We start from the raw sequence: 14,273 nt of genomic DNA, 5'->3' as shown, positions 1-14,273 counted from the left end.
AAAAAAAATAAAAAAAAAAATAAGAACATCGCATGGTTATCCCACATCAAGGATCTTAGTACAAAGATCGGCAGGACTGATCTTTGGGAATCCCCGGAGGTGTCCTGTAAAAGGACATCCAAAACTGAACTCTCAGGCCAGATAAGGCAACAGAGATTACTTACCCTTCACGGTTCAAACTCTCTGGGGGAAACTTACCAAAGAGTTTCTCCTAATAAAAGCCGAAACACGAGCAGAGGTCTTCCTAGAAGTAATCTATCCACCCCTCGCAAGGAAGCTCTACTTGCAGTTAAGGCACGGTAGCTTACCGCTCAGGGCATTTACTCATAAATGGGCAAAATCAGAAAATGCTGCCTGCCCGGCTTGTAATTACAATCAAGAAGATATATGCCAGGTTTTGTTTTTCTGCCCTGCGTACCAATCAATAAGGAAAAAGTGGCTCATCCCCCTTTGCAGGAATCTTGGGTTTAGACACTGCATGCATGCAGGGTCTTAATATACTCACCCCCCATTGTCTTTGCTGTGTCCCGTTTTTTATATGGCTCATGGCGAAGGAGGAAGAGCTTTCTGTAAACATTCTCGCGTTTTTACTAACTTAGTCTCTTTGATAACATCAGTTTAATTCATTCTTAATCATTGTATTAACTTGATTCTATTTATTGTTTTAATGAAATGTGTAATCTTGCATGTAATTTTATTTGTGCTTTTATGGTCTCTGACCGAAATAAAGTTATCAAATGAATGTATTGTTATTGACCCAAACAGGCTTGCATTTCGAAACTGCTTTCAAATATTACAGCTTCCATTCCAAATCTTACCCATGTGGAGTGTTCATTGGGTGGTATTTGACTCATGTACCCCCGTTGCTCTTGGTACCCTGCCTTCCTCCCCCACCAGATTCCCAAGGCCCCTGTATTCCATCCAGCAGCTCTATACTTTCCCCCCCATTTCCGTGGGCAGTGTCTGCTTTCGTAGACGGCCTTTTCGGCAGCACTACACCAGTCTAAGTCCGACTTCCATTGCCCTATCCTCAGGGAGGCTTGTCCCCCATGCTCTAGCGATATTTCTTTTGGCTACCATTGCTGCCACCATTAGCCATTTAAAAAAAACTATTTTTGCCAGGCCATCTGTCACACCAGGATATGCCACCTGGCCTCCGTTGGAATTTCCTGCCCTAGAACATCAGACATAACCAGTGTCACCCTTTCCCATTATTTTTCGAATAGCGGGCACCCCCAAATAGTATGGAAGAATGTGCTTCTTTGTTTGCAGCCTCTTACACACAGATCTGTGGGAGCACATCCCAATTTATAAAGCAGTACTCCTGTAGAATAGTGTCTATGCAGGATCCGTAATTGGACCAGCCTTAACCTCGCTCTAAGCGCTACCTCCCTGGGGCTTTGTATTGCTTCGGACCAATCATCCTATTCCAGTAACCCGATATCTGCTTCCCAGGCTTGCTTGTTTGTACCTTTAAAGGTTTCTGCCTAACGCCAGAGGCGGATGGCTATGCTGATGCAGAGGGTTTGAGTAATCTGTTCTGTTCTAAGTGAAGGGTTGGGCTGCCCAGTGGAGCACCAGAAAGAACCCAACAGTCTTAATCAACCCTTAAAAGTCAACAGAGCATGGTGCAGCCATTAGAATGAAGACCTCTGGCACTGGCACCGCTCTTAAACCCATAGATGCAGCTCTGAAACTACCACCAAGGGTGCCAGCTCTGTGCCCAAAGTCCCCCCACCACCACCACCACTCTACAGCCCAAGGAAGAGTAGGAAACCATGCTTCCAACCCAGGGGGTTCTCGTCACCCTGCTCCAAGGCAGCCTATGTACAACACGCACCAGATACAAGAAGGAGAACCCTGCACATCAGCCTGCTTCCAGGGCCGCTCCGGTCTTACCGACTGTCTTCAGCACGGGAGCGCCAAACGCACGCGGTATGGCATGCAATCTAACCCATTGCTGCAGGGGGACCCCACTCCACGCTTCCACTTATAAATGTTTACCTTTTAGTACAGTCACAGAACTGGGTCTTTATTATTAGTAAATAAAAAGTGCAAAAAGTGTGTGTGTTTTTATTTATTTTTTGTTTTTTTAAAAGAGTAATCACCTTTGGCGTCAATCAAGTCTACAAGGCTGATATTTACGACGACTGACATCATAGGCAGTTAAAACAAGCATTAGAAAAGCCAATGGGTCTCACCTATGCAAGAGCTATAGGCTTTACCAATATGTTTTAGCCATGTTGCACACCAGAGTGGCTGCTGTCCAGCACAGCTAAAAGTGGCATAGAGTGCAGTGGTGTGCAGTGGTGCACAGTGCAGTGGTTTAAAGTGCTGAAGACTAGAGTATGGTGGTGTATAGTGCAGTGGCACAGAGTAGATTTGCGAAGAGTGCAGTGTATAGACTTTATTAGTTTTGTGTAGAGTGGCACAGATTGAAATAGCTTGGAATGGGGCAGGGACCAACGTGGAGTGGCAAAGTCTGAAATGGTGCAGAGTACACTGCAATGGTGTGGAATGGTGCAGAGTGGAGTGGGTTTAAGTGAAGTATGCGTGTACTCTATTTATGGTGTGGTAGCGCACTGCGATAACACACAATACTTCTTCAATTGAAATGACTATTAATTTGCACAGACATACAGGTTTTACTCCTAAAAGTTTACAGCACACAAACAATAATGTGTGGAAATGTCATCACCTAATGTATGGATTTGTTTTGATCGTATTAAATTATTTGTTTTCACCACACTACAGATTTACCAAAAAATGTTTAATTTGTGCTTTTCTAATTCGGATATATTTCGAAATATCTGCAGAGCTGACTTATAGACATTTAAATGTTGTGTGCAAGAAAAAAAAACCTCATACAGCCTTCCTCAAGCGCACCCCCAGTATCCAGCATGGTTGTCACATAAACCCTCTCACTTTGAAGTCAGTGAAAGAAAAGTAAACACCAAGCTCCCCGGAAGACGAGCATGACATTTGACCTCAGTCTCTGCATGCACAGCAAACGTGACAAGATAAGAACAAGATTTAAAGGCCTGATTACAGAAATCCAGTACTGGTGGACAATGGAAGGAAAAGACTCAAGCTAGACCGCCTGAAACAAATAGAGCCGTCAATTAGAAAGTAAGCAAGTGTGAGTTACAAACTACAAAGCCAATGATAAGCAATGGACGATGTGGGAAGCTGGCTCTGTATACACTATACCAAAGTACAGTATAGTGTGCACAGAGTCCAGGGAGTCCCCAGAGGTATGGCAGAGGCTACATTAGACAATTACTAACAGCTCTCTTTGTGATAGTGTGGGCGAGCAGTTAGGCTTATCCAGAGTGTGTGTTAAGCATTTAGGGGCAGATTCCGATCCGGGTCGGAGAGCACTCCGACTGAGTCGGATCCGGAGTGCTTTCCGACCGAGCCGGACCCCTGCAGTCCGACCGAGCGAGTACGATGCGCACGTATGCTGTCGGACTCGGTTCGGTCGGACTCCCATAGAAGTCAGTGGGAGCCGGTCGTTCGACGCGTACATGGGCTCCTATTGACTGAATGGGTATGTCTCGAACAAGTGCGCCCCCTACAGTGGCCACCCGCACCATACATGCCTGTGTTGGGGAGACCCATAGGTCTCCCCCTGTGTCCGAGTCATAGGGCTGCGGGTGTCAGGGATCCGACGCGGACCCCCAAAGTCCGACTCCGGGAGCTTTTGCGAGCCGGACACTCCGGCTCGCACAGGCTATCCGACGCGGGCATCGTACTGGCTCGGTTGTAAATCGCATCAATTGCACGCCACAGTTAGCTTCCGACCGGGACGTACGGAGCGGTTCGGACCCAGAAGACTCGGTCGGTGAATTTCATGTAGCCCGCATCGTACATGCTCGCTCGTACAGCTGTACGAGTCGGCCGGAAAACACGTGTACGGCTCGTAGTTTTTCTGGCCGAACCTGATTCGATGCCCTTCCAACCGAGAGCGGAATCGGCCCCTTAGTGTATTCACTCAATCAAGACTGATGCGCACACACACTTAGAGGCCGAATCCAGACCAATTGGGTAAGTATAAAAAAGGTATACTTGTATTTTATTTCTAGAACCAAGCAGGACTTGGTACAGGTAGGTAAAATATACTTGGAATGCAGGATTTCTCAATGCAATGCAGTTTGTTTAAATATATTTATTGACATTTGTATTTTAACATTCCGGTACAACAATATGTCAAGAAACCACAATTGCCAAATGAATACAGTGCAGTAAGTCATTGAGGCGTCTCTGATAACAATTCCAGTCAGTACTCAATGAAATGCAGTTATGATTGAATTTCGAAATAGTTACAGTTTGGTAAGGATTCAGAAAGCAGTTTGCAATACACAATAATTACTTTAAAAATACTTTTTAGTTTCTTTGAGTACTGGGGTGGTCTGCCTAGATACCTTGTATTGTGAGATCCTTATGTGAGGTAAGTAAGACTTTTTATACTTTGCAGTGGAGTTCTCTTTTCTCCATACAAACATCAGTCCAACATTTAGCACATTTTAGGCCCAAAAATCACATTAAATTAGTTCCTATGGGAGAAAAAGTGTTAGCAGTTTCTCAGGTAAGAACACAACTTACTAGTGGATGTTTAAGGGGTTAGGACCAAGGTTTAGATGGGCACTCTAGTTGCACCACCAGCGGCACTGGGGCAGCCGGGCGCAGAGTGAGCGGCCCAATGTTAGCCATCGGGCTAAGGTGGCCTTCGGTTAGGGACTGCAGATGAGCAAGCCACTTGGGTGTGGGAGCAAAGCTTCTGGGGTTAGAGTCAGCACTGCCCAGTGCAAGGTGCCATAAAGATATCGCGACCCTGTGCTTTTCAATGGAGACCTTTGTTCTGTGAAGTTGCTGCAGGTTCTGGCAGGTAGACTTCAGGAAGGCGACCACCAGATGGAGATAAGATGGGATCTTGGGGGATGCCTGAACACGGTCGTTTGGGCCACCCAAGGCTGTGGGGCATTGGGTGCAGAGGTATCTTCTAGCGTCTGGTTTTCTTACCAGCTCCATTCATGGTCAGGGGGACCCTTCAGGTTGAGGGTGCAGGCGTCATCTTGAAGCTTGAGGGAGGCCAGGGTTCACCAGTTCCTAGGTCAAGATCACCTGGAAGACCTCCTTGTGGTATTGGGCCTCTCGAACTCTGGCTTGGGCGTCGGGTGCAGAATTGCAGAGACACCGGAATACGGATTCTGGGCTTGGAGTCTTTTTTGAGCAAATCCAGTGCTCACGGGAGACAGAGTCTGTAAGGTGAGTGCAGGGTAGGTCCTTTGGGCTCTGGTGGGCTGCTGGCTATGCTGGTTTCTAAGTAGTAGGCATGTCGGAATCGGGACAGGTCGGTAGTGCTGGGGCCAAAGCAGTAGGTGTCCTCTTCTTCCTCGGTCAGCAAGGCTCTTCGGTCCTTCTTCCTTCCTCAAATCGGAGGAGGCAAGGTCCAGGGTTGACCCTAAATACTAGATTTAGGGGCGTTTAAAGGAAAGTGCAAGTCAAGACCAATGGGTCCCTTCCCTGGGGTGGGTAGACTCCCTATTATGCCACCCTCCAGTGGGAGGGGGCATGAGCCTCTCCCTAATTGGCAGAGTCCCCTCATCTTTAAGATGGAGAGGAATGAGATTTGTTCTTCACCTGGCCTCCCCCACCTGAGGGCTGGGGTTGGCAAAGGTGGGCACACCTCTCTGCCTAGCTTGGTTTTCCATCCAATTCTCCCGCCCAAACAGGGATGTGTGCCATGTTGACTCTTCACTTTTTTCTGCACCAAAACACGCAGCCTGCAATGGCAGTGTGTGTGTGTTAAGGTACAGGACCTATAGGGTGGCACAATATATACTGCAGCCCTTAGAGCCCTTCCCTGGTCACAGTGCCCCTGGTACCTTTTACAAGGGACATTCCTGTGGCCAGGAAAGTGCCATTTGTGAGTACAAAGATACAGGTTTGGGAAAGAACATAGGCCCTGGGAACCTGATTGGCAGGGACCCAGGGCACACCAAGTCAATGTGCATCAGATGTCAGGCAAAATGTGGGGGTAACCATAGAAAAAGGGCCACTTTCCTACAGGCGGAATCCCTTATCAGGGAAGCTTTCTGGACGGCCCACAGATGTTAGCAAACCAGAAGCGCAGCTGCCTGGTAGGCTTCGACCGAAAGAGGATAGGTTTTCTTAAAATAACTGCTCAGGCATGTGTACTACAATGGTAAGGTTTTCAAGTGAGTGTACTGTTGTATCAAATACGGCTGTTTATAGCGCTTGAAAACCGACAGGCCTCCAGGTAGGAGCGCTCACGTAGTTAATGAGGAAATACAAAACCCAAAATGAACAATTAGGGATAAGGACAGAAATGTTAAATACCATAAAACGTAAATTTCAATTTACTTTTATTAACAGTAGCAGGCCTTGGAGCTAGGGTGATCTTTCTGAAATTATTTCAGGCCTTCCTGTGTTGCCAACAATTACTGCACCAAGAAACAGGCTCCTCTGCTTTGCATCAAGCTCCAGGAGGGAGGGGTGGGTGGACTGGGTGCTACACGTGGCAAGGCTTTAATAAAAGTGCTGCTCACACGACTAATGTACTATAAACCAGTGTGTGCACAGTCAGCGTCGCCTGAGCAACATCACATCCGCCTTCACGTACAGGAAATGTGAACTGTGCCATGCCTGGACGGATGCAGCAACACAGGGCCCAAGTAATGCAGACATCAAAAACAGCCCCCTGCTGACTAAAACAGATCTCGCCCCCACCCAGAACTCACGCCAGGTCCTACCACTTCTGGTCCCTCTGTATCCTTGCCCCAAGACAGGCCCTACCACTTCTGCTCCCTCTGTATCCTTGCCCCAAGACGGGCCCTACCACTTCTGCTCCCTCTGCATCCTTGCCCCAAGACGGGCCCTACCACTTCTGCTCCCTCTGCATCCTTGCCCCAAGACAGGCCCTACCACTTCTGCTCCCTCTGCATCCTTGCCCCAAGACAGGCCCTACCACTTCTGCTCCCTCTGTATCCTTGCCCCAAGACAGGCCCTACCACTTCTGCTCCCTCTGTATCCTTGCCCCAAGACAGACCCTACCACTCTGGTCCTTTGGCCTCCCTGCCCCATACCAGGCCCTACGCTATCACTTCCACTACCCCTTGTATTTTGGCGATACAACGGCCAGGCTCCCACCCCAACACTGTGTATTTCTGTGTCACTGTATGAAAAAACATGGTCTCCATGTAAAGTACTGGCGGCCTCAACACTTTAAACAGATGCAGCACCAGGAGTGGGATTACACGTCACCTCCTGCATGCACGGCACCTCCTGCTTCTTGTTCTTTTAAGAGGGCCATACTGGGCACAAGTCACGCCCTCCCTCACCTTTCACTCCACAAGTAGGAATGTATCTGTACTGGTCTCAGCCTTTACAATCTAATGTTCCTTGACAAATGTTAATGTGAATGGCAGCAGTTGGATCTAAAGGCAATGACAGCAGAAAGCCTGTAGGATATGATGCCAGGAGTAACAGCAGGTCTCAAGAGTGACAGAAGCAGGACTTTCAGGAATATCATTCGAGTGACAATGTTGTCAGGGCTTGCATATTTACTCACTCATACACCTATACATTCCTCTTATCTAGATGAGCACCCACTGCATGGATCTGCCTGGGACATTCATGTCAGTCATGACTTAACCAGGCATGTTCTCTATGTGATGAATGAATGAAGAATTTGTAGAGCTCTGCACTGACCCCCGGAGAGGTATCTCCGTGCTAACAGATGAAAGCTTTTACAAATCTGCTCTATTGACTCTGTTCTGTGGAGAATGGAAGATCGCACTTGCTGTTTTCTGTGAGAGAATGACGCTTACTTTGTACCTGTTCTGTGATGAAGCAAAGCTTGCGCTGCTGTGGCCCGATTGCCATGTGTTCAGTGACGAGGAAAGCTTGCACTGCTGCCCGATTGCCATGTGTTTTGTGACGGGGAAAGCTTGCACTGCTGCTGCCCGATTGCCATGTGTTTTGTGACGAAGAAAGCTTGCACTGCTACTGCCTGATTGCCATGTGTTCTGTGACAAGGAAAGCTTGCACTGCTACTGCCTGATTGCCATGTGTTCTGTGACAAGGAAAGCTTGCACTGCTGCCTGATTGCCATGTGTTCTGTGACAAGGAAAGCTTGCACTGCTGCCTGATTGCCATGTGTTCTGTGACAAGGAAAGCTTGCACTGCTGCCTGATTGCCATGTGTTTTGTGACGGGGAAAGCTTGCACTGCTGCTGCCTGATTGCCATGTGTTCTGTGACGAGGAAAGTTTGCACTGCTGACCGATTGCCATGTGCTCTGTGACGAGGAAAGCTTGCACTGCTGCCCGATTGCCGTGACGAGGAAAGCTTGCACTGCTGCCCGATTGCCGTGTGTTCTGTGACGAGGAAAGCTTGCACTGCTGCTGCCTGATTGCCATGTGTTCTGTGACGAGGAAAGCTTGCACTGCTGCCCGATTGCCATGTGTTTTGTGACGGGGAAAGCTTGCACTGCTGCCCGATTGCCATGTGTTTTGTGACGAGGAAAGCTTGCACTGCTGCCCGATTGCCATGTGTTTTGTGACGGGGAAAGCTTGCATTGCTGCCTGATTGCCATGTGTTCTGTGATGAGGAAAGCTTGCACTGCTGCTGCCAGATTGCCATGCGTTCTGTGACGAGGAAAGCTTGCACTGCTGCCCGATTGCCATGTGTTCTGTGACGAGGAAACCTTGCACTGCTGCTGCCTGATTGCCATGTGTTCTGTGACGAGGAAAGCTTGCACTGCTGCCCGATTGCCATGTGTTTTGTGACGGGGAAAGCTTGCACTGCTGCCCGATTGCCATTTGTGTTGTGACGGGGAAAGCTTGCATTGCTGCCTGATTGCCATGTGTTCTGTGATGAGGAAAGCTTGCACTGCTGCTGCCAGATTGCCATGTGTTCTGTGACAAGGAAAGCTTGCACTGCTGCCCGATTGCCATGTGTTTTGTGACGAGGAAAGCTTGCACTGCTGCCCGATTGCCATGTGTTTTGTGACGGGGAAAGTTTGCATTGCTGCCTGATTGCCATGTGTTCTGTGACGAGGAAAGCTTGCACTGCTGCTGCCTGATTGCCATGTGTTCTGTGACGAGGAAAGCTTGCACTGCTGCTGCCTGATTGCCATGTGTTCTGTGACAAGGAAAGCTTGCACTGCTGCCCGATTGCCATGTGTTTTGTGACGGGGAAAGCTTGCATTGCTGCCTGATTGCCATGTGTTCTGTGATGAGGAAAGCTTGCACTGCTGCTGCCTGATTGCCATGTGTTCTGTGACAAGGAAAGCTTGCACTGCTGCCTGATTGCCATGTGTTTTGTGACGGGGAAAGCTTGTACTGCTGCTGCCTGATTGCCATGTGTTCTGTGACGAGGAAAGTTTGCACTGCTGACCGATTGCCATGTGCTCTGTGACGAGGAAAGCTTGCACTGCTGCCCGATTGCCATGTGTTTTGTGACGGGGAAAGCTTGCACTGCTGCCCGATTGCCATGTGTTTTGTGACGAGGAAAGCTTGCACTGCTGCCCGATTGCCATGTGTTTTGCGACGGGGAAAGCTTGCATTGCTGCCTGATTGCCATGTGTTCTGTGACAAGGAAAGCTTGCATTGCTGCCCGATTGCCGTGTGTTCTGTGATGAGGAAAGCTTGCACTGCTGCCCGATTGCCATGTGTTTTGCGACGGGGAAAGCTTGCATTGCTGCCTGATTGCCATGTGTTCTGTGACAAGGAAAGCTTGCATTGCTGCCCGATTGCCGTGTGTTCTGTGATGAGGAAAGCTTGCACTGCTGCCCGATTGCCATGTGTTTTGCGACGGGGAAAGCTTGCATTGCTGCCTGATTGCCATGTGTTCTGTGACAAGGAAAGCTTGCATTGCTGCCCGATTGCCGTGTGTTCTGTGATGAGGAAAGCTTGCACTGCTGCCCGATTGCCATGTGTTTTGCGACGGGGAAAGCTTGCATTGCTGCCCGATTGCCATGTGTTTTGCGACGGGGAAAGCTTGCATTGCTGCCTGATTGCCGTGTGTTTTGTGACGGGGAAAGCTTGCACTGCTGCCCGATTGCCATGAGTTCCATGTAGGGGAAAGCTGTTGCTACTCCTCCAGCTCTACCTGTTCTCCAAAGGACTGAAGCGTACACCGTTTCTTGCCAAGACGTGCCTGTTCTAGGAAGATTTCCGCTCATGTTATCCCATCTCATGAACAAACAAAGGATATATTTAACATACCTGCATAAGAGCCCTATGAATCAAGGACGATTTCACAATATTTGATGGGATATACCAAGATCTGCAGTCCTGAGGAAGGTGCCTGGCCTCATGGGGCAATATTAGAGAGCCGAAAAATTGTGACGGAAAACTGGTAGTGTCCGTTGTTCCACCCTCTTGTTTTAATCTTGTAGTATGGAGACACCAGTAAAACATATTTTGAGATAATCCACACAATTAATATAGGTCTGAGTACAAAAAGGGGAGAACAAAAACTGCACAATCAGCGAACAGTAGTGCGCCTCTGTTACCCAGGGGTATATGTTGTAGCCTCCGATGAGGCACAGCACGCTGGGTAGGTAAAAATGTATACCGCGAGGACATAAGAGTATGCTAATTCTATCGGAGTTTTGGCGGTGTCGTCAAGGACTGTTCTATTTCTCGAATGTTGACGTCTGTCTCCGGAGAGCGTACAACAGCCCTTTAACTCCTCTGACCCTCTCTTTAGTGTGTTAGCCGCCTGTATCGCACCTTTGGGTATGTGTGAGAGTAGCGTGTGATGTCCCTCCTGCTTCTGCGAGCCGTCCTTTACTCATTCTGTGCATTAGGGACGGCCTCGCTGCTGCCCATGTTGTACAGTTCATGTGCTGTGAAGCCTGGTATTAAGCCCTCCACTACAGGACATTGAACACAATGTGCATCGCCATTGACAGGGCCAATTGGCAGACTTCTGAAATGCTAAATAAAGTTTGGTTCACAACTTATTTCGTTCAGGCAATGAACTGGGTGAAACAGCCCAGCCAGTGAGGGCAGAGGGAGCATCTCACTGCCAACAGGCTAAGATGAACACTCCCTGGGTAAACAAAGGGATGTGCTAAAAGGACACACAGCAGAACCACGGGATGAGCAGCAGCTCCAGTGTCTAAAGAGACAATGAGAAACGGCGGACACCCCTCTTCCTGGGCCTAGGGGGTTGGTGTGAATTGGGTGGAACTGAAGCAGGCCCTGCCTTGGACACGTGCTGCCCACGAGAGCCGGCGGTGATGCAAGAAGACAGTGTCTGTCTCTACCAATATAAAAGGTGCTGCCTTAAGATAGAACTAGGCGCGCCACGTCATCTGCATGGGTTTAAGGACGGGGGTAGGGGCAGAGCTTCGGGAGCCCCCCCCCCCCACCAAATGGTAGATACTATCACCGCCCCTCTGCCCCCAAGATCTTAAAGTGAAAACTGAAGCTTAAACAGAGGCAGTCACAACAGGTTTCTCTGGAGTCATGCCACACATCCCCGCCTCCTTGAAGCAGTGCGATTGGTGGAAGAAACTCTGCTGTGAGGGAGTGGGAGGCAGGCCATGCCCTTGTTGTTTTATTGATTCTTTAATTGTGGTCACTGGCGTGTTGAATCCCTCCTATAATCCCCATGTGAAGCCAGAGGAACGCAAGGCGGGCGATGCTGTTTTATGTAAACTGACTGAGAAAGAGAAACGATCCTATGAAAGGCCTAAAGCCCCAATGACAGCAGTTAAATAATCCCCAAAACAGAGGTCTCTGCGGCCCTGCAGAGGCTGCCCTTCCAGGGGTCGCCTGGAGAGAGTGCAGCATGGGGGCACATGGGCATGTTGTTCTCTTTGGTCCAGCGTCTCTGTAAACATTAAAAACAAACGCACAGCTTCGCATCTCATGACTATGCACCTGCATATATGTGTATAGTGCAAGCTTGATTTATGGAGTGAAATATATAACTCCGAATACTATCACTACTTACAAAACAAAAATGTAACAATTGAATACCACTGATCTTTTGTGTTCAAAAGAAGAGAGGGACGTGAGAATGGAGTCTCTGCCTGAAATGCACAATGTCCAATCAGGAATTTTAGGCTCAAATCCCAGCTTCCCCACTTGACCAAACGGTGTGATCCGTGGCCATTGCTCAATCAGACAGAGCATATTTAAGTAATAACATAAGCTATTTAAACAGAAAGCATGACCGTGTGTCTTATTTTAGATAACTAGCGGCAATGCCATCAGGTCTTGGGGTTTTTCTCAAATATAAAAAAATACGACACTGAGAAATTTTGAAAATACATTTGATCCAATTTGAAGTTATCATTTGTTCACGAGATTTGTGACATGACGTACTTAACATCTTTTGACGACTCTGCTCGTGCTTTGGTTCTTAGGGCAGTCTGTGCCCCCCCCCTCCCCCTTTAGAAATTGTAAGATTCCCACTCCCCTGATTAAGTACATCTCCAAACCTCACACGACACCAAAATACTTCCAAAATGATTCTCGCATACAACAGGGTGTAAAACACGCAAACTATTTAAGCACAAAGAAAACGATCTAAAGACCTGAGCGAAGTATAGAAGCGCTATAATAAAACACAAAGTATCCTCAAAATAAGGTCTGCGTACAAAACACCACAAACAACAACACCCACACAGTATTCCGCTAACAAATGTAGTATCCAGCTAACAAAGGTCCTAGCGCGAGCATGAACGGTGTGTCATACAACTATCCTTAACTGGACCAGATGCCGGGATGGGTCACGTGTACGAATAACCTCTCCATGACATTATGAACACTAGCTTCCCATCATCAAGAAAATGCATTCTGGGAACTGCAGTCTTCGTGAACCTCAACGCAACCCATTGGAGTGTCATACCTGACAACAAGTTTGACAAAAACAATGCGCAGGACTGGAACGTGCTGTGCTACAAGGCGCTAGCATCCTTTCGTAACCTCAAAGTCGACTACCCACTGGGCACAGAAAAAGATCCCAACGGGGTTAGGTGCATTATTAAGAGAAAATACCCCCTCTTCCCTCCAATAAGCCTGCAACAATGCCTACAGACTGGGCGCCGCTCTTGCCTGCCAAGTGCCTCGCACACCTGTCTCCATCCTCTGGGCGCTACGCCCTCACTTGCCTGCTCCCTTGTCCGCCAGGGTGTCCGCTGCAGGCGGCCCGGGCAGTGCCGGAGCCGGGCGCTGGAGTGATGCCAAGTGCCGGCGTGAGGGCTCCGGGTTCCAGCTGCCTTGCCCCGGGCCCCGGCGGCGTCCGCTGCTTCTATCCAGCCGATCACGGGATCACTGGCACCGGCATGTGACTTCCGCTGTCAGCCTCGGCTAGCCACGCGTCTGCGCCTGCGCGAGGCGAGAAGGGGCGTGGCTTAAGTACATTTGGTGACCCTCAGTTCTGGGGGCAGCCGAAGGGCTGCATCGTAGGCTGCCCCTCTCCGTAGCGGAGGATCACACCACGCGTCCGGCAGGCGCCGGGGGTCAGATCGCCATGGACGCGCTGAGAAGCCCAAGATTAAACTGACCGCGTTTGAGTGGCCTTTAGATACTTTCTTCTGCCCAAGATCAAACTCGTAGTGGGTTGAACGCGCCTACAGGAGAATGTTAGCACTACGCAAGCATGACCTAGTTTTCAACAGCAGAATATACATGTCACCCCAGCACCCTAGAATAAAAAAAAAAATGCCCCCAACGCAGCCATCCCAGCAACAGGGGACCTGCTGCAACCAGTTAATAATATACACCGAAAACTGTCAGATATCCAGAATGCCCACCGTTCTCTTTCCTTATTTACTAACAGAAGAGGACGCTATGCAGGGCCAGTCAGGGTAGAAGCATCCAGTGCTCACGCGGAGCATTCTAAGAGCTAGGAGCACTTGTGAACATGCCGTAATCCGTTAACGATAAAGCCACTTTGTTACTGCTTTAAAAAAAGCATTTCACAAAGCCAAAAGACGTGTCTTTGATGTGCTAATGTAAGCATACACATTCATGCTGTTTGGTGCGTTGAAGTAACATCTATTGGCTTGGCCAAAGCTAGGAACAAAGTAGCAATGAACATTAGCAGTGCCTATAGGTCTGACTTATGAAAGATAGTGCCTTTTGTGTCATTGATGGATTTAGGCACTCCATAAATTATATATGCACCCTGTCATTCATTTTTGCACTCATGCATCCATTCATCCACCCACTGACTCATTCTTGCACTCACCCTCTGATACACACAAACTCAACAACACATACAAGAT

At 48.6% G+C, this 14,273-nt stretch overlaps 1 protein-coding gene across 1 annotated transcript in view; it reads right to left on the bottom strand.

Annotated features, from left to right (window-relative positions):
• SLC12A9 (solute carrier family 12 member 9) overlaps positions 1-13,351 on the bottom strand; it is a 194,250-nt gene extending 180,899 nt beyond the window's left edge. The window contains exon 1 of the mRNA XM_085639354.1: positions 13,155-13,351. The gene's annotated coding sequence lies outside the window, so the exon portion shown is untranslated. The remainder of the gene's footprint in view (positions 1-13,154) is intronic.
• Positions 13,352-14,273: the final 922 nt, after the last annotated feature.

The sequence above is a fragment of the Triturus cristatus genome, chromosome 12 (genome assembly GCF_964204655.1).
Source record: "Triturus cristatus chromosome 12, aTriCri1.1, whole genome shotgun sequence".
NCBI lineage: Eukaryota > Metazoa > Chordata > Amphibia > Caudata > Salamandridae > Triturus > Triturus cristatus.
The sequence above is the reverse complement of the archived record's forward strand: the minus strand, read 5'-3'. Positions and strand labels throughout refer to the sequence as shown.